The 20,099-nt window shown below is 38.5% G+C and overlaps 10 non-coding genes and 2 pseudogenes across 10 annotated transcripts; all 12 read left to right on the forward strand.

Annotated features, from left to right (window-relative positions):
* Window positions 1–14,499: 14,499 nt before the first annotated feature.
* On the forward strand, window positions 14,500–14,617 carry LOC126741749 (5S ribosomal RNA). Its single transcript, XR_007662315.1, has one exon. It is a non-coding gene; the product is annotated as a 5S ribosomal RNA (ribosomal RNA).
* Window positions 14,618–14,926: 309 nt separating this feature from the next.
* LOC126741811 (5S ribosomal RNA) lies at window positions 14,927–15,044 on the forward strand. The gene has a single exon (XR_007662374.1). It is a non-coding gene; the product is annotated as a 5S ribosomal RNA (ribosomal RNA).
* Window positions 15,045–15,256: 212 nt separating this feature from the next.
* LOC126741823 (5S ribosomal RNA) lies at window positions 15,257–15,374 on the forward strand. The gene has a single exon (XR_007662385.1). It is a non-coding gene; the product is annotated as a 5S ribosomal RNA (ribosomal RNA).
* A 215-nt stretch (window positions 15,375–15,589) lies between these two features.
* On the forward strand, window positions 15,590–15,707 carry LOC126741835 (5S ribosomal RNA). Its single transcript, XR_007662396.1, has one exon. It is a non-coding gene; the product is annotated as a 5S ribosomal RNA (ribosomal RNA).
* Window positions 15,708–16,017: 310 nt separating this feature from the next.
* On the forward strand, window positions 16,018–16,135 carry LOC126741847 (5S ribosomal RNA). Its single transcript, XR_007662408.1, has one exon. It is a non-coding gene; the product is annotated as a 5S ribosomal RNA (ribosomal RNA).
* A 214-nt stretch (window positions 16,136–16,349) lies between these two features.
* LOC126741755 (5S ribosomal RNA) lies at window positions 16,350–16,467 on the forward strand. The gene has a single exon (XR_007662321.1). It is a non-coding gene; the product is annotated as a 5S ribosomal RNA (ribosomal RNA).
* A 212-nt stretch (window positions 16,468–16,679) lies between these two features.
* Window positions 16,680–16,797, forward strand: LOC126741766 (5S ribosomal RNA). The gene has a single exon (XR_007662332.1). It is a non-coding gene; the product is annotated as a 5S ribosomal RNA (ribosomal RNA).
* Window positions 16,798–16,992: 195 nt separating this feature from the next.
* Window positions 16,993–17,111, forward strand: LOC126741802 (5S ribosomal RNA; annotated as a pseudogene).
* Window positions 17,112–17,421: 310 nt separating this feature from the next.
* LOC126741777 (5S ribosomal RNA) lies at window positions 17,422–17,539 on the forward strand. Its single transcript, XR_007662343.1, has one exon. It is a non-coding gene; the product is annotated as a 5S ribosomal RNA (ribosomal RNA).
* A 310-nt stretch (window positions 17,540–17,849) lies between these two features.
* Window positions 17,850–17,969, forward strand: LOC126741804 (5S ribosomal RNA; annotated as a pseudogene).
* A 213-nt stretch (window positions 17,970–18,182) lies between these two features.
* LOC126741788 (5S ribosomal RNA) lies at window positions 18,183–18,300 on the forward strand. Its single transcript, XR_007662354.1, has one exon. It is a non-coding gene; the product is annotated as a 5S ribosomal RNA (ribosomal RNA).
* Window positions 18,301–19,181: 881 nt separating this feature from the next.
* Window positions 19,182–19,299, forward strand: LOC126741801 (5S ribosomal RNA). Its single transcript, XR_007662367.1, has one exon. It is a non-coding gene; the product is annotated as a 5S ribosomal RNA (ribosomal RNA).
* Window positions 19,300–20,099: the final 800 nt, after the last annotated feature.

Consider the following 20,099-nt stretch of genomic DNA (forward strand, 5'->3'; position numbering starts at 1 on the left):
TCTGAATCCAACGAGACCATCCGCAAGGTCGTAGCTCTTACGATAGCCGAGATATGGCATTTTTGATGCCCATTTTTCGCCTCAAAAACGGACGTCGAAAACGACTTTTTCAGGATTTTCAAAGTGCTCTCATTCCCTTAGTTCTGCTCGGATCCTGTTATAACCCGGTGTTTTCGTAATCTAGGTGACCCAAATAACACGCTGGTATACTTAGTGTGATTTCGAAAAAAATCAATTTTTGGTGAAAAAATTCGATACGGGGGGGTATACCCGAAAAATGAAAAAACCCAAACTTTGAAGGTCGATATCTCGGCTTCTATGGGAGCTATCGGGAAAATTCCAACGGTTTTGTCTTAGTTTCGTCATTCTGAATCCAACGAGACCATCCGCAAGGTCGTAGCTCTTACGATAGCCGAGATATGGCATTTTTGATGCCCATTTTTGGCCTCAAAAACGGACGTCGAAAACGACTTTTTCAGGATTTTCAAAGTGCTCTCATTCCCTTAGTTCTGCTCGGATCCTGTTATAACCCGGTGTTTTCCTAATCTAGGTGTCCCAAATAACACGCTGGTATACTTAGTTTGATTTCGAAAAAAATGAATTTTTGGTGAAAAACGGAACGTCAAGAACGACTTTTTCAGGATTTTCAAAGTGCTCTCATTCCCTTAGTTCTGCTCGGATCCTGTTATAACCCGGTGTTTTCGTAATCTAGGTGACTCAAATAACACGCTGGTATACTTAGTTTGATTTCGAAAAAAATCAATTTTTGGTGAAAAAATTCGATACGGGGGGGTATACCCGAAAAATGAAAAAACCCAAACTTTGAAGGTCGATATCTCGGCTTCTATGGGAGCTATCGGGAAAATTCCAACGGTTTTGTCTTAGTTTCGTCATTCTGAATCCAACGAGACCATCCGCAAGGTCGTAGCTCTTACGATAGCCGAGATATGGCATTTTTGATGCCCCTTTTTGGCCTCAAAAACGGACGTCGAAAACGACTTTTTCAGGATTTTCAAAGTGCTCTCATTCCCTTAGTTCTGCTCGGATCCTGTTATAACCCGGTGTTTTCGTAATCTAGGTGACCCAAATAACACGCTGGTATACTTAGTTTGATTTCGAAAAAAATCAATTTTTGGTGAAAAAATTCGATACGGGGGGTATACCCGAAAAATGAAACAACCCAAACTTTGAAGGTCGATATCTCGGCTTCTATGGGAGCTATCGGGAAAATTCCAACGGTTTTGTCTTAGTTTCGTCATTCTGAATCCAACGAGACCATCCGCAAGGTCGTAGCTCTTACGATAGCCGAGATATGGCATTTTTGATGCCCCTTTTTGGCCTCAAAAACGGACGTCGAAAACGACTTTTTCAGGATTTTCAAAGTGCTCTCATTCCCTTAGTTCTGCTCGGATCCTGTTATAACCCGGTGTTTTCGTAATCTAGGTGACCCAAGTAACACGCTGGTATACTTAGTTTGATTTCCAAAAAAATGAATTTTTGGTGAAAAACGGAACGTCAAGAACGACTTTTTCAGGATTTTCAAAGTGCTCTCATTCCCTTAGTTCTGCTCGGATCCTGTTATAACCCGGTGTTTTCGTAATCTAGGTGACCCAAATAACACGCTGGTATACTTAGTTTGATTTCGAAAAAAATCAATTTTGGTGAAAAATTCGATACGGGGGGGTATACCCGAAAAATGAAAAAACCCAAACTTTGAAGGACGATATCTCGGCTTCTATGGGAGCTATCGGGAAAATTCTAACGGTTTTGTCTTAGTTTCGTCATTCTGAATCCAACGAGACCATCCGCAAGGTCGTAGCTCTTACGATAGCCGAGATATGGCATTTTTGATGCCCATTTTTGGCTTCAAAAACGGACGTCGAAAACGACTTTTTCAGGATTTTCAAAGTGCTCTCATTCCCTTAGTTCTGCTCGGATCCTGTTATAACCCGGTGTTTTCGTAATCTAGGTGACCCAAATAACACGCTGGTATACTTAGTTTGATTTCGAAAAAAATCAATTTTTGGTGAAAAAATTCGATACGGGGGGTTATACCCGAAAAATGAAAAAACCCAAACTTTGAAGGTCGATATCTCGGCTTCTATGGGAGCTATCGGGAAAATTCCAACGGTTTTGTCTTAGTTTCGTCATTCTGAATCCAACGAGACCATCCGCAAGGTCGTAGCTCTTACGATAGCCGAGATATGGCATTTTTGATGCCCACTTTTGGCCTCAAAAACGGACGTCGAAAACGACTTTTTCAGGATTTTCAAAGTGCTCTCATTCCCTTAGTTCTGCTCGGATCCTGTTATAACCTGGTGTTTTCGTAATCTAGGTGACCCAAATAACACGCTGGTATACTTAGTTTGATTTCGAAAAAAATCAATTTTTGGTGAAAAACGGAACTTCAAGAACGACTTTTTCAGGATTTTCAAAGTGTTCTCATTCCCTTAGTTTTGCTCGGATCCTGTTATAACCCGGTGTTTTCGTAATCTAGGTGACCCAAATAACACGCTGGTATACTTAGTTTGATTTCGAAAAAAATCAGTTTGTGGTGAAAAAATTCGATACGGGGGGGTATACCCGAAAAATGAAAAAACCCAAATTTTGAAGGTCGATATCTCGGCTTCTATGGGAGCTATCGGGAAAATTCCAACGGTTTTGTCTTAGTTTCGTCATTCTGAATCCAACGAGACCATCCGCAAGGTCGTAGCTCTTACGATAGCCGAGATATGGCATTTTTGATGCCGATTTTTGGCCTCAAAAACGGACGTCGAAAACGACTTTTTCAGGATTTTCAAAGTGTTCTCATTCCCTTAGTTTTGCTCGGATCCTGTTATAACCCGGTGTTTTCGTAATCTAGGTGACCCAAATAACACGCTGGTATACTTAGTTTGATTTCGAAAAAAATCAGTTTGTGGTGAAAAAATTCGATACGGGGGGGTATACCCGAAAAATGAAAAAACCCAAATTTTGAAGGTCGATATCTCGGCTTCTATGGGAGCTATCGGGAAAATTCCAACGGTTTTGTCTTAGTTTCGTCATTCTGAATCCAACGAGACCATCCGCAAGGTCGTAGCTCTTACGATAGCCGAGATATGGCATTTTTGATGCCGATTTTTGGCCTCAAAAACGGACGTCGAAAACGACTTTTTCAGGATTTTCAAAGTGCTCTCATTCCCTTAGTTCTGCTCGGATCCTGTTATAACCCGGTGTTTTCGTAATCTAGGTGACCCAAATAACACGCTGGTATACTTAGTTTGATTTCGAAAAAAATCAATTTTTGGTGAAAAAATTCGATACGGGGGGGTATACCCGAAAAATGAAAAAACCCAAACTTTGAAGGTCGATATCTCGGCTTCTATGGGAGCTATCGGGAAAATTCCAACGGTTTTGTCTTAGTTTCCTCATTCTGAATCCAACGAGACCATCCGCAAGGTCGTAGCTCTTACGATAGCCGAGATATGGCATTTTTGATGCCCCTTTTTGGCCTCAAAAACGGACGTCGAAAACGACTTTTTCAGGATTTTCAAAGTGCTCTCATTCCCTTAGTTCTGCTCGGATCCTGTTATAACCCGGTGTTTTCGTAATCTAGGTGACCCAAATAACACGCTGGTATACTTAGTTTGATTTCGGAAAAAATCAATTTTTGGTGAAAAAATTCGATACGGGGGGGTATACCCGAAAATTGAGAAAACCCAAACTTTGAAGGCCGATATCTCGGCTTCTATGGGAGCTATCGGGAAAATTCCAACGGTTTTGTCTTAGTTTCGTCATTCTGTATCCAACGAGACCATCCGCAAGGTTGTAGCTCTTACGATAGCCGAGATATGGCATTTTTGATGCCCCTTTTTGGCCTCAAAAACGGACGTCGAAAACGACTTTTTCAGGATTTTCAAAGTGCTCTCATTCCCTTAGTTCTGCTCGGATCCTGTTATAACCCGGTGTTTTCGTAATCTAGGTGACCCAAGTAACACGCTGGTATACTTAGTTTAATTTCGAAAAAAATCAATTTTTGGTGAAAAAATTCGATACGGGGGGGTATACCCGAAATTCTATGGGAGCTATCGGGAAAATTCCAACGGTTTTGTCTTAGTTTCGTCATTCTGAATCCAACGAGACCATCCGCAAGGTCGTAGCTCTTACGATAGCCGAGATATGGCATTTTTGATGCCCATTTTTGGCCTCAAAAACGGACGTCGAAAACGACTTTTTCAGGATTTTCAAAGTGCTCTCATTCCCTTAGTTCTGCTCGGATCCTGTTATAACCCGGTGTTTTCGTAATCTAGGTGACCCAAATAACACGCTGGTATACTTAGTTTGATTTCGAAAAAAATCAATTTTTGGTGAAAAAAATCGATACGGGGGGGTATACCCGAAAAATGAAAAAACCCAAACTTTGAAGGTCGATATCTCGGCTTCTATGGGAGCTATCGGGAAAATTCCAACGGTTTTGTCTTAGTTTCGTCATTCTGAATCCAACGAGACCATCCGCAAGGTCGTAGCTCTTACGATAGCCGAGATATGGCATTTTTGATGCCCCTTTTTGGCCTCAAAAACGGACGTCGAAAACGACTTTTTCAGGATTTTCAAAGTGCTCTCATTCCCTTAGTTCTGCTCGGATCCTGTTATAACCCGGTGTTTTCGTAATCTAGGTGACTCAAATAACACGCTGGTATACTTAGTTTGATTTCGAAAAAAATCAATTTTTGGTGAAAAAATTCGATACGGGGGGGTATACCCGAAAATGAAAAAACCCAAACTTTGAAGGTCGATATCTCGGCTTCTATGGGAGCTGTCGGGAAAATTCCAACGGTTTTGTCTTAGTTTCGTCATTCTGAATCCAACGAGACCATCCGCAAGGTCGTAGCTCTTACGATAGCCGAGATATGGCATTTTTGATGCCCCTTTTTGGCCTCAAAAACGGACGTCGAAAACGACTTTTTCAGGATTTTCAAAGTGCTCTCATTCCCTTAGTTTTGCTCGGATCCTGTTATAACCCGGTGTTTTCGTAATCTAGGTGACTCAAATAACACGCTGGTATACTTAGTTTGATTTCGAAAAAAATCAATTTTTGGTGAAAAAATTCGATACGGGGGGGTATACCCGAAAAATGAAAAAACCCAAACTTTGAAGGCCGATATCTCGGCTTCTATGGGAGCTATCGGGAAAATTCCAACGGTTTTGTCTTAGTTTCGTCATTCTGAATCCAACGAGACCATCCGCAAGGTTGTAGCTCTTACGATAGCCGAGATATGGCATTTTTGATGCCCATTTTTGGCCTCAAAAACGGACGTCGAAAACGACTTTTTCAGGATTTTCAAAGTGCTCTCATTCCCTTAGTTCTGCTCGGATCCTGTTATAACCCGGTGTTTTCGTAATCTAGGTGACTCAAATAACACGCTGGTATACTTAGTTTGATTTCGAAAAAAATCAATTTTTGGTGAAAAAATTCGATACGGGGGGGTATACCCGAAAAATGAAAAAACCCAAACTTTGAAGGTCGATATCTCGGCTTCTATGGGAGCTATCGGGAAAATTCCAACGGTTTTGTCTTAGTTTCGTCATTCTGAATCCAACGAGACCATCCGCAAGGTCGTAGCTCTTACGATAGCCGAGATATGGCATTTTTGATGCCCATTTTTGGCCTCAAAAACGGACGTCGAAAACGACTTTTTCAGGATTTTCAAAGTGCTCTCATTCCCTTAGTTCTGCTCGGATCCTGTTATAACCCGGTGTTTTCGTAATCTAGGTGACTCAAATAACACGCTGGTATACTTAGTTTGATTTCGAAAAAAATCAATTTTTGGTGAAAAAATTCGATACGGGGGGGTATACCCGAAAAATGAAAAAACCCAAACTTTGAAGGTCGATATCTCGGCTTCTATGGGAGCTATCGGGAAAATTCCAACGGTTTTGTCTTAGTTTCGTCATTCTGAATCCAACGAGACCATCCGCAAGGTCGTAGCTCTTACGATAGCCGAGATATGGCATTTTTGATGCCCATTTTTGGCCTCAAAAACGGACGTCGAAAACGACTTTTTCAGGATTTTCAAAGTGCTCTCATTCCCTTAGTTCTGCTCGGATCCTGTTATAACCCGGTGTTTTCGTAATCTAGGTGACTCAAATAACACGCTGGTATACTTAGTTTGATTTCGAAAAAAATCAATTTTTGGTGAAAAAATTCGATACGGGGGGGTATACCCGAAAAATGAAAAAACCCAAACTTTGAAGGTCGATATCTCGGCTTCTATGGGAGCTATCGGGAAAATTCCAACGGTTTTGTCTTAGTTTCGTCATTCTGAATCCAACGAGACCATCCGCAAGGTCGTAGCTCTTACGATAGCCGAGATATGGCATTTTTGATGCCCATTTTTGGCCTCAAAAACGGACGTCGAAAACGACTTTTTCAGGATTTTCTAAGTGCTCTCATTCCCTTAGTTCTGCTCGGATCCTGTTATAACCCGGTGTTTTCGTAATCTAGGTGACTCAAATAACACGCTGGTATACTTAGTTTGATTTCGAAAAAAATCAATTTTTGGTGAAAAAATTCGATACGGGGGGGTATACCCGAAAAATGAAAAAACCCAAACTTTGAAGGTCGATATCTCGGCTTCTATGGGAGCTATCGGGAAAATTCCAACGGTTTTGTCTTAGTTTCGTCATTCTGAATCCAACGAGACCATCCGCAAGGTCGTAGCTCTTACGATAGCCGAGATATGGCATTTTTGATGCCCATTTTTGGCCTCAAAAACGGACGTCGAAAACGACTTTTTCAGGATTTTCAAAGTGCTCTCGTTCCCTTAGTTCTGCTCGGATCCTGTTATAACCCGGTGTTTTCGTAATCTAGGTGACTCAAATAACACGCTGGTATACTTAGTTTGATTTCGAAAAAAATCAATTTTTGGTGAAAAAATTCGATACGGGGGAGTATACCCGAAAAATGAAAAAACCCAAACTTTGAAGGTCGATATCTCGGCTTCTATGGGAGCTATCGGGAAAATTCCAACGGTTTTGTCTTAGTTTCGTCATTCTGAATCCAACGAGACCATCCGCAAGGTCGTAGCTCTTACGATAGCCGAGATATGGCATTTTGGATGCCCATTTTTGGCCTCAAAAACGGACGTCGAAAACGACTTTTTCAGGATTTTCAAAGTGCTCTCATTCCCTTAGTTCTGCTCGGATCCTGTTATAACCCGGTGTTTTCGTAATCTAGGTGACCCAAATAACACGCTGGTATACTTAGTTTGATTTCGAAAAAAATCAATTTTTGGTGAAAAAATTCGATACGGGGGGGTATACCCGAAAAATGAAAAAACTCAAACTTTGAAGGTCGATATCTCGGCTTCTATGGGAGCTATCGGGAAAATTCCAACGGTTTTGTCTTAGTTTCGTCATTCTGAATCCAACGAGACCATCCGCAAGGTCGTAGCTCTTACGATAGCCGAGATATGGCATTTTTGATGCCCATTTTTGGCCTCAAAAACGGACGTCGAAAACGACTTTTTCAGGATTTTCAAAGTGCTCTCATTCCCTTAGTTCTGCTCGGATCCTGTTATAACCCGGTGTTTTCGTAATCTAGGTGACTCAAATAACACGCTGGTATACTTAGTTTGATTTCGAAAAAAATCAATTTTTGGTGAAAAAATTCGATACGGGGGGGTATACCCGAAAAATGAAAAAACCCAAACTTTGAAGGTCGATATCTCGGCTTCTATGGGAGCTATCGGGAAAATTCCAACGGTTTTGTCTTAGTTTCGTCATTCTGAATCCAACGAGACCATCCGCAAGGTCGTAGCTCTTACGATAGCCGAGATATGGCATTTTTGATGCCCATTTTTGGCCTCAAAAACGGACGTCGAACACGACTTTTTCAGGATTTTCAAAGTGCTCTCATTCCCTTAGTTCTGCTCGGATCCTGTTATAATCCGGTGTTTTCGTAATCTAGGTGACCCAAATAACACGCTGGTATACTTAGTTTGATTTCGAAAAAAATCAATTTTTGGTGAAAAAATTCGATACGGGGGGGTATACCCGAAAAATGAAAAAACCCAAACTTTGAAGGTCGATATCTCGGCTTCTATGGGAGCTATCGGGAAAATTCCAACGGTTTTGTCTTAGTTTCGTCATTCTGATTCCAACGAGACCATCCGCAAGGTCGTAGCTCTTACGATAGCCGAGATATGGCATTTTTGATGCCCATTTTTGGCCTCAAAAACGGACGTCGAAAACGACTTTTTCAGGATTTTCAAAGTGCTCTCATTCCCTTAGTTCTGCTCGGATCCTGTTATAACCCGGTGTTTTCGTAATCTAGGTGACTCAAATAACACGCTGGTATACTTAGTTTGATTTCGAAAAAAATCAATTTTTGGTAAAAAAATTCGATACGGGGGGGTATACCCGAAAAATGAAACAACCCAAACTTTGAAGGTCGATATCTCGGCTTCTATGGGAGCTATCGGGAAAATTCCAACGGTTTTGTCTTAGTTTCGTCATTCTGAATCCAACGAGACCATCCGCAAGGTCGTAGCTCTTACGATAGCCGAGATATGGCATTTTTGATGCCCATTTTTGGCCTCAAAAACGGACGTCGAAAACGACTTTTTCAGGATTTTCAAAGTGCTCTCATTCCCTTAGTTCTGCTCGGATCCTGTTATAACCCGGTGTTTTCGTAATCTAGGTGACTCAAATAACACGCTGGTATACTTAGTTTGATTTCGAAAAAAATCAATTTTTGGTGAAAAAATTCGATACGGGGGGGTATACCCGAAAAATGAAAAAACCCAAACTTTGAAGGTCGATATCTCGGCTTCTATGGGAGCTATCGGGAAAATTCCAACGGTTTTGTCTTAGTTTCGTCATTCTGAATCCAACGAGACCATCCGCAAGGTCGTAGCTCTTACGATAGCCGAGATATGGCATTTTTGATGCCCATTTTTGGCCTCAAAAACGGACGTCGAAAACGACTTTTTCAGGATTTTCAAAGTGCTCTCATTCCCTTAGTTCTGCTCGGATCCTGTTATAACCCGGTGTTTTCGTAATCTAGGTGACTCAAATAACACGCTGGTATACTTAGTTTGATTTCGAAAAAAATCAATTTTTGGTGAAAAAATTCGATACGGGGGGGTATACCCGAAAAATGAAAAAACCCAAACTTTGAAGGTCGATATCTCGGCTTCTATGGGAGCTATCGGGAAAATTCCAACGGTTTTGTCTTAGTTTCGTCATTCTGAATCCAACGAGACCATCCGCAAGGTCGTAGCTCTTACGATAGCCGAGATATGGCATTTTTGATGCCCATTTTTGGCCTCAAAAACGGACGTCGAAAACGACTTTTTCAGGATTTTCAAAGTGCTCTCATTCCCTTAGTTCTGCTCGGATCCTGTTATAACCCGGTGTTTTCGTAATCTAGGTGACTCAAATAACACGCTGGTATACTTAGTTTGATTTCGAAAAAAATCAATTTTTGGTGAAAAAATTCGATACGGGGGGGTATACCCGAAAAATGAAAAAACCCAAACTTTGAAGGTCGATATCTCGGCTTCTATGGGAGCTATCGGGAAAATTCCAACGGTTTTGTCTTAGTTTCGTCATTCTGAATCCAACGAGACCATCCGCAAGGTCGTAGCTCTTACGATAGCCGAGATATGGCATTTTTGATGCCCATTTTTGGCCTCAAAAACGGACGTCGAAAACGACTTTTTCAGGATTTTCTAAGTGCTCTCATTCCCTTAGTTCTGCTCGGATCCTGTTATAACCCGGTGTTTTCGTAATCTAGGTGACTCAAATAACACGCTGGTATACTTAGTTTGATTTCGAAAAAAATCAATTTTTGGTGAAAAAATTCGATACGGGGGGGTATACCCGAAAAATGAAAAAACCCAAACTTTGAAGGTCGATATCTCGGCTTCTATGGGAGCTATCGGGAAAATTCCAACGGTTTTGTCTTAGTTTCGTCATTCTGAATCCAACGAGACCATCCGCAAGGTCGTAGCTCTTACGATAGCCGAGATATGGCATTTTTGATGCCCATTTTTGGCCTCAAAAACGGACGTCGAAAACGACTTTTTCAGGATTTTCAAAGTGCTCTCGTTCCCTTAGTTCTGCTCGGATCCTGTTATAACCCGGTGTTTTCGTAATCTAGGTGACTCAAATAACACGCTGGTATACTTAGTTTGATTTCGAAAAAAATCAATTTTTGGTGAAAAAATTCGATACGGGGGAGTATACCCGAAAAATGAAAAAACCCAAACTTTGAAGGTCGATATCTCGGCTTCTATGGGAGCTATCGGGAAAATTCCAACGGTTTTGTCTTAGTTTCGTCATTCTGAATCCAACGAGACCATCCGCAAGGTCGTAGCTCTTACGATAGCCGAGATATGGCATTTTGGATGCCCATTTTTGGCCTCAAAAACGGACGTCGAAAACGACTTTTTCAGGATTTTCAAAGTGCTCTCATTCCCTTAGTTCTGCTCGGATCCTGTTATAACCCGGTGTTTTCGTAATCTAGGTGACCCAAATAACACGCTGGTATACTTAGTTTGATTTCGAAAAAAATCAATTTTTGGTGAAAAAATTCGATACGGGGGGGTATACCCGAAAAATGAAAAAACTCAAACTTTGAAGGTCGATATCTCGGCTTCTATGGGAGCTATCGGGAAAATTCCAACGGTTTTGTCTTAGTTTCGTCATTCTGAATCCAACGAGACCATCCGCAAGGTCGTAGCTCTTACGATAGCCGAGATATGGCATTTTTGATGCCCATTTTTGGCCTCAAAAACGGACGTCGAAAACGACTTTTTCAGGATTTTCAAAGTGCTCTCATTCCCTTAGTTCTGCTCGGATCCTGTTATAACCCGGTGTTTTCGTAATCTAGGTGACTCAAATAACACGCTGGTATACTTAGTTTGATTTCGAAAAAAATCAATTTTTGGTGAAAAAATTCGATACGGGGGGGTATACCCGAAAAATGAAAAAACCCAAACTTTGAAGGTCGATATCTCGGCTTCTATGGGAGCTATCGGGAAAATTCCAACGGTTTTGTCTTAGTTTCGTCATTCTGAATCCAACGAGACCATCCGCAAGGTCGTAGCTCTTACGATAGCCGAGATATGGCATTTTTGATGCCCATTTTTGGCCTCAAAAACGGACGTCGAACACGACTTTTTCAGGATTTTCAAAGTGCTCTCATTCCCTTAGTTCTGCTCGGATCCTGTTATAATCCGGTGTTTTCGTAATCTAGGTGACCCAAATAACACGCTGGTATACTTAGTTTGATTTCGAAAAAAATCAATTTTTGGTGAAAAAATTCGATACGGGGGGGTATACCCGAAAAATGAAAAAACCCAAACTTTGAAGGTCGATATCTCGGCTTCTATGGGAGCTATCGGGAAAATTCCAACGGTTTTGTCTTAGTTTCGTCATTCTGATTCCAACGAGACCATCCGCAAGGTCGTAGCTCTTACGATAGCCGAGATATGGCATTTTTGATGCCCATTTTTGGCCTCAAAAACGGACGTCGAAAACGACTTTTTCAGGATTTTCAAAGTGCTCTCATTCCCTTAGTTCTGCTCGGATCCTGTTATAACCCGGTGTTTTCGTAATCTAGGTGACTCAAATAACACGCTGGTATACTTAGTTTGATTTCGAAAAAAATCAATTTTTGGTAAAAAAATTCGATACGGGGGGGTATACCCGAAAAATGAAACAACCCAAACTTTGAAGGTCGATATCTCGGCTTCTATGGGAGCTATCGGGAAAATTCCAACGGTTTTGTCTTAGTTTCGTCATTCTGAATCCAACGAGACCATCCGCAAGGTCGTAGCTCTTACGATAGCCGAGATATGGCATTTTTGATGCCCATTTTTGGCCTCAAAAACGGACGTCGAAAACGACTTTTTCAGGATTTTCAAAGTGCTCTCATTCCCTTAGTTCTGCTCGGATCCTGTTATAACCCGGTGTTTTCGTAATCTAGGTGACTCAAATAACACGCTGGTATACTTAGTTTGATTTCGAAAAAAATCAATTTTTGGTGAAAAAATTCGATACGGGGGGGTATACCCGAAAAATGAAAAAACCCAAACTTTGAAGGTCGATATCTCGGCTTCTATGGGAGCTATCGGGAAAATTCCAACGGTTTTGTCTTAGTTTCGTCATTCTGAATCAAACGAGACCATCCGCAAGGTCGTAGCTCTTACGATAGCCGAGATATGGCATTTTTGATGCCCATTTTTGGCCTCAAAAACGGACGTCGAAAACGACTTTTTCAGGATTTTCAAAGTGCTCTCATTCCCTTAGTTCTGCTCGGATCCTGTTATAACCCGGTGTTTTCGTAATCTAGGTGACTCAAATAACACGCTGGTATACTTAGTTTGATTTCGAAAAAAATCAATTTTTGGTGAAAAAATTCGATACGGGGGGGTATACCCGAAAAATGAAAAAACCCAAACTTTGAAGGTCGATATCTCGGCTTCTATGGGAGCTATCGGGAAAATTCCAACGGTTTTGTCTTAGTTTCGTCATTCTGAATCCAACGAGACCATCCGCAAGGTCGTAGCTCTTACGATAGCCGAGATATGGCATTTTTGATGCCCATTTTTCGCCTCAAAAACGGACGTCGAAAACGACTTTTTCAGGATTTTCAAAGTGCTCTCATTCCCTTAGTTCTGCTCGGATCCTGTTATAACCCGGTGTTTTCGTAATCTAGGTGACCCAAATAACACGCTGGTATACTTAGTGTGATTTCGAAAAAAATCAATTTTTGGTGAAAAAATTCGATACGGGGGGGTATACCCGAAAAATGAAAAAACCCAAACTTTGAAGGTCGATATCTCGGCTTCTATGGGAGCTATCGGGAAAATTCCAACGGTTTTGTCTTAGTTTCGTCATTCTGAATCCAACGAGACCATCCGCAAGGTCGTAGCTCTTACGATAGCCGAGATATGGCATTTTTGATGCCCATTTTTGGCCTCAAAAACGGACGTCGAAAACGACTTTTTCAGGATTTTCAAAGTGCTCTCATTCCCTTAGTTCTGCTCGGATCCTGTTATAACCCGGTGTTTTCGTAATCTAGGTGACCCAAATAACACGCTGGTATACTTAGTGTGATTTCGAAAAAAATCAATTTTTGGTGAAAAAATTCGATACGGGGGGGTATACCCGAAAAATGAAAAAACCCAAACTTTGAAGGTCGATATCTCGGCTTCTATGGGAGCTATCGGGAAAATTCCAACGGTTTTGTCTTAGTTTCGTCATTCTGAATCCAACGAGACCATCCGCAAGGTCGTAGCTCTTACGATAGCCGAGATATGGCATTTTTGATGCCCATTTTTGGCCTCAAAAACGGACGTCGAAAACGACTTTTTCAGGATTTTCAAAGTGCTCTCATTCCCTTAGTTCTGCTCGGATCCTGTTATAACCCGGTGTTTTCCTAATCTAGGTGTCCCAAATAACACGCTGGTATACTTAGTTTGATTTCGAAAAAAATGAATTTTTGGTGAAAAACGGAACGTCAAGAACGACTTTTTCAGGATTTTCAAAGTGCTCTCATTCCCTTAGTTCTGCTCGGATCCTGTTATAACCCGGTGTTTTCGTAATCTAGGTGACTCAAATAACACGCTGGTATACTTAGTTTGATTTCGAAAAAAATCAATTTTTGGTGAAAAAATTCGATACGGGGGGGTATACCCGAAAAATGAAAAAACCCAAACTTTGAAGGTCGATATCTCGGCTTCTATGGGAGCTATCGGGAAAATTCCAACGGTTTTGTCTTAGTTTCGTCATTCTGAATCCAACGAGACCATCCGCAAGGTCGTAGCTCTTACGATAGCCGAGATATGGCATTTTTGATGCCCCTTTTTGGCCTCAAAAACGGACGTCGAAAACGACTTTTTCAGGATTTTCAAAGTGCTCTCATTCCCTTAGTTCTGCTCGGATCCTGTTATAACCCGGTGTTTTCGTAATCTAGGTGACCCAAATAACACGCTGGTATACTTAGTTTGATTTCGAAAAAAATCAATTTTTGGTGAAAAAATTCGATACGGGGGGTATACCCGAAAAATGAAACAACCCAAACTTTGAAGGTCGATATCTCGGCTTCTATGGGAGCTATCGGGAAAATTCCAACGGTTTTGTCTTAGTTTCGTCATTCTGAATCCAACGAGACCATCCGCAAGGTCGTAGCTCTTACGATAGCCGAGATATGGCATTTTTGATGCCCCTTTTTGGCCTCAAAAACGGACGTCGAAAACGACTTTTTCAGGATTTTCAAAGTGCTCTCATTCCCTTAGTTCTGCTCGGATCCTGTTATAACCCGGTGTTTTCGTAATCTAGGTGACCCAAATAACACGCTGGTATACTTAGTTTTATTTCGAAATAAATGTTTCAGTGTATAATATGAGATCATTAAGAGTGCTCTCATCAATTTTAATAATTTTATGTATTGCTAAATACTTATATACTTATAGAGTACATGAATGCCACTCCGGGAAATATATAATGGGCAACGGCCATACCACGCTGATATACCGGTTCTCGTCCGATCACCGAAGTCAAGCAGCGTCGGGCGTGGTTAGTACTTGGATGGGTGACCGCTTGGGAACACCACGTGCTGTTGTCTTTTTTTTTTTTTTTTTTTTTTTTTTTAATGCTTCTAAACACACCCCTACAGTTATTTTACATACCAATATTTTTTCAATATTTTTTTATTATAATATTCAGTGCATAATATGAGATCATTAAGAGTGCTCTCATCAATTTTAATAATTTTAAGTATATATACCAATATTTTTTTTTATTAAAATTAAAATATTCAGTGCATAATATGAGATCATTAAGAGTGCTCTCATCAATTTTAATAATTCTAAGTATTGCTAAATACTTATATACATATAGAGTACATGAATGCCACTCCGGGAAATATATAATGGGCAACGGCCATACCACGCTGATATACCGGTTCTCGTCCGATCACCGAAGTCAAGCAGCGTCGGGCGTGGTTAGTACTTGGATGGGTGACCGCTTGGGAACACCACGTGCTGTTGTCTTTTTTTTTTTTTTTTTTTTTTTTTTTAATGCTTCTAAACACACCCCTACAATATTTTTTCAATATTTTTTCAATATTTTTTTTTTATTAAAATATTCAGTGCATAATATGAGATCATTAAGAGTGCTCTCATCAATTTTAATAATTTTATGTGTTGCTAAATACTTATATACTTATAGAGTACATGAATGCCACTCCGGGAAATATATAATGGGCAACGGCCATACCACGCTGATATACCGGTTCTCGTCCGATCACCGAAGTCAAGCAGCGTCGGGCGTGGTTAGTACTTGGATGGGTGACCGCTTGGGAACACCACGTGCTGTTGTCTTTTTTTTTTTTTTTTTTTTTTTTTTTTAATGCTTCTAAACACACCCCTACAGTTATTTTACATACCAATATTTTTTCAATATTTTTTTATTATAATATTCAGTGCATAATATGAGATCATTAAGAGTGCTCTCATCAATTTTAATAATTCTAAGTATTGCTAAATACTTATATACATATAGAGTACATGAATGCCACTCCGGGAAATATATAATGGGCAACGGCCATACCACGCTGATATACCGGTTCTCGTCCGATCACCGAAGTCAAGCAGCGTCGGGCGTGGTTAGTACTTGGATGGGTGACCGCTTGGGAACACCACGTGCTGTTGTCTTTTTTTTTTTTTTTTTTTTTTTTTTTTAATGCTTCTAAACACACCCCTACAGTTATTTTACATACCAATATTTTTTCAATATTTTTTTATTATAATATTCAGTGCATAATATGAGATCATTAAGAGTGCTCTCATCAATTTTAATAATTTTAAGTATATATACCAATATTTTTTTTTATTAAAATTAAAATATTCAGTGCATAATATGAGATCATTAAGAGTGCTCTCATCAATTTTAATAATTCTAAGTATTGCTAAATACTTATATACATATAGAGTACATGAATGCCACTCCGGGAAATATATAATGGGCAACGGCCATACCACGCTGATATACCGGTTCTCGTCCGATCACCGAAGTCAAGCAGCGTCGGGCGTGGTTAGTACTTGGATGGGTGACCGCTTGGGAACACCACGTGCTGTTGTCTTTTTTTTTTTTTTTTTTAATGCTTCTAAACACACCCCTACAGTTATTTTACATACCAATATTTTTTCAATATTTTTTTTATTAAAATATTCAGTGCATAATATGAGATCAATAAGAGTGCTCTCATCAATTTTAATAATTTTTAGTTTTTTAGTATTGCTAAATACTTATATACTTATAGAGTACATGAATGCCACTCCGGGAAATATATAATAGGCAACGGCCATACCACGCTGATATACCGGTTCTCGTCCGATCACCGAAGTCAAGCAGCGTCGGGCGTGGTTAGTACTTGGATGGGTGACCGCTTGGGAACACCACGTGCTGTTGTCTTTTTTTTTTTTTTTTTTTTTTTTTTTAATGCTTCTAAACACACCCCTACAATATTTTTTCAATATTTTTTCAATATTTTTTTTTTATTAAAATATTCAGTGCATAATATGAGATCATTAAGAGTGCTCTCATCAATTTTAATAATTTTATGTGTTGCTAAATACTTATATACTTATAGAGTACATGAATGCCACTCCGGGAAATATATAATAGGCAACGGCCATACCACGCTGATATACCGGTTCTCGTCCGATCACCGAAGTCAAGCAGCGTCGGGCGTGGTTAGTACTTGGATGGGTGACCGCTTGGGAACACCACGTGCTGTTGTCTTTTTTTTTTTTTTTTTTTTTTTTTAATGCTTCTAAACACACCCCTACAATATTTTTTCAATATTTTTTCAATATTTTTTTTTTATTAAAATATTCAGTGCATAATATGAGATCATTAAGAGTGCTCTCATCAATTTTAATAATTTTATGTGTTGCTAAATACTTATATACACACATCTCGTGAGAGTATATATGGGCAAACGGCCATACCACGCTGATATACCGGTTCTCGTCCGATCACCGAAGTCAAGCAGCGTCGGGCGTGGTTAGTACTTGGATGGGTGACCGCTTGGGAACACCCACGTGCTGTTGTTCTTTTTTTTTTTTTTTTTTTTTTTTTTTTAATGCTTCTAAACACACCCCTACAGTTATTTTACATACCAATATTTTTTCAATATTTTTTTATTATAATATTCAGTGCATAATATGAGATCATTAAGAGTGCTCTCATCAATTTTAATAATTTTAAGTATATATACCAATATTTTTTTTATTAAAATTAAAATATTCAGTGCATAATATGAGATCATTAAGAGTGCTCTCATCAATTTTAATAATTCTAAGTATTGCTAAATACTTATATACATATAGAGTACATGAATGCCACTCCGGGAAATATATAATGGGCAACGGCCATACCACGCTGATATACCGGTTCTCGTCCGATCACCGAAGTCAAGCAGCGTCGGGCGTGGTTAGTACTTGGATGGGTGACCGCTTGGGAACACCACGTGCTGTTGTCTTTTTTTTTTTTTTTTTTTTTTTTTTTTAATGCTTCTAAACACACCCTACAGTTATTTTACATACCAATATTTTTTCAATATTTTTTTATTATAATATTCAGTGCATAATATGAGATCATTAAGAGTGCTCTCATCAATTTTAATAATTTTAAGTATATATACCAATATTTTTTTTTATTAAAATTAAAATATTCAGTGCATAATATGAGATCATTAAGAGTGCTCTCATCAATTTTAATAATTTCTAAGTATTGCTAAATACTTATATACATATAGAGTACATGAATGCCACTCCGGGAAATATATAATGGGCAACGGCCATAACCACGCTGATATACCGGTTCTCGTCCGATCACCGAAGTCAAGCAGCGTCGGGCGTGGTTAGTACTTGGATGGGTGACCGCTTGGGATACACCACGTGCTGTTGTCTTTTTTTTTTTTTTTTTTAATGCTTCTAAACACACCCCTACAGTTATTTTACATACCAATATTTTTTCAATATTTTTTTTATTAAAATATTCAGTGCATAATATGAGATCAATAAGAGTGCTCTCATCAATTTTAATAATTTTTAGTTTTTAGTATTGCTAAATACTTATATACTTATAGAGTACATGAATGCCACTCCGGGAAATATATAATAGGCAACGGCCATACCACGCTGATATACCGGTTCTCGTCCGATCACCGAAGTCAAGCAGCGTCGGGCGTGGTTAGTACTTGGATGGGTGACCGCTTGGGAACACCACGTGCTGTTGTCTTTTATTTTTTTTTTTTTTTTTTTTTTTTTAATGCTTCTAAACACACCCCTACAGTTATTTTACATACCAATATTTTTTTTATTATAATATTCAGTGCATAATATGAGATCATTAAGAGTGCTCTCATCAATTTTAATAATTTTATGTATTGCTAAATACTTATATACTTATAGAGTACATGAATGCCACTCCGGGAAATATATAATGGGCAGGGTCTATTTTATGAAAATATTCAGTGCATAATATGAGATCATTAAGAGTGCTCTCATCAATTTTAATAATTTTTAAATATTGCTAAATACTTATATACTTATAGAGTACATGAATGCCACTCCGGGAAATATATAATAGGCAGGGTCTATTTTATGAAAATATTCAGTGCATAATATGAGATCATTAAGAGTGCTCTCATCAATTTTAATAATTTTATGTATTGCTAAATACTTATATACTTATAGAGTACATGAATGCCACTCCGGGAAATATATAATGGGCAGGGTCTATTTTATGAAAATATTCAGTGCATAATATGAGATCATTAAGAGTGCTCTCATCAATTTTAATAATTTTATGTATTGCTAAATACTTATATACTTATAGAGTACATGAATGCCACTCCGGGAAATATATAATGGGCAGGGTCTATTTTATGAAAATATTCAGTGCATAATATGAGATCATTAAGAGTGCTCTCATCAATTTTAATAATTTTAAGTATATATACCAATATTTTTTTTTATTAAAATTAAAATATTCAAATATTCAGTGCATAATATGAGATCATTAAGAGTGCTCTCATCAATTTTAATAATTTTATGTATTGCTAAAATACTTATATACTTATAGAGTACATGAATGCCACTCCGGGAAATATATAATGGGCACACGGCCATACCACGCTGATATACCGGTTCTCGTCCGATCACCGAAGTCAAGCAGCGTCGGGCGTGGTTAGTACTTGGATGGGTGACCGCTTGGGAACACCACGTGCTGTTGTCTTTTTTTTTTTTTTTTTTTTTTTTTTTTAATGCTTCTAAACACACCCCTACAGTTATTTTACATACCAATATTTTTCCAATATTTTTTTAATTAAAATATTCAGTGCATAATATGAGATCATTAAGAGTGCTCTCATCAATTTTAATAATTTTATGTATTGCTAAATACTTATATACTTATAGAGTACATGAATGCCACTCCGGGAAATATATAATATTTTTTTTTTTTTTTTTTTTTTTTAATGCTTCTAAACACACCCCTACAATTATTTTTACATACCAATATTTTTTTTAATTAAAATATTCAGTGCATAATATGAGATCATTAAGAGTGCTCTCATCAATTTTAATAATTTTATGTATTGCTAAATACTTATATACTTATAGAGTACATGAATGCCACTCCGGGAAATATATAATATTTTTTTTTTTTTTTTTTTTTTTTTAATGCTTCTAAACACACCCCTACAATTATTTTACATACCAATATTTTTTCAATATTTTTTTTATTAAAATATTCAGTGCATAATATGAGATCATTAAGAGTGCTCTCATCAATTTTAATAATTTTATGTAATTGCTAAATACTTATATACTTATAGAGTACATGAATGCCACTCCGGGAAATATATAATATTTTTTTTTTTTTTTTTTTTTTTTTTAATGCTTCTAAACCACACCCCTACAATTATTTTACATACCAATATTTTTTTTAATTAAAATATTCAGTGCATAATATGAGATCATTAAGAGTGCTCTCATCAATTTTAATAATTTTATGTATTGCTAAATACTTATATA

This window comes from Anthonomus grandis, chromosome 10, assembly GCF_022605725.1.
Source record: "Anthonomus grandis grandis chromosome 10, icAntGran1.3, whole genome shotgun sequence".
NCBI lineage: Eukaryota > Metazoa > Arthropoda > Insecta > Coleoptera > Curculionidae > Anthonomus > Anthonomus grandis.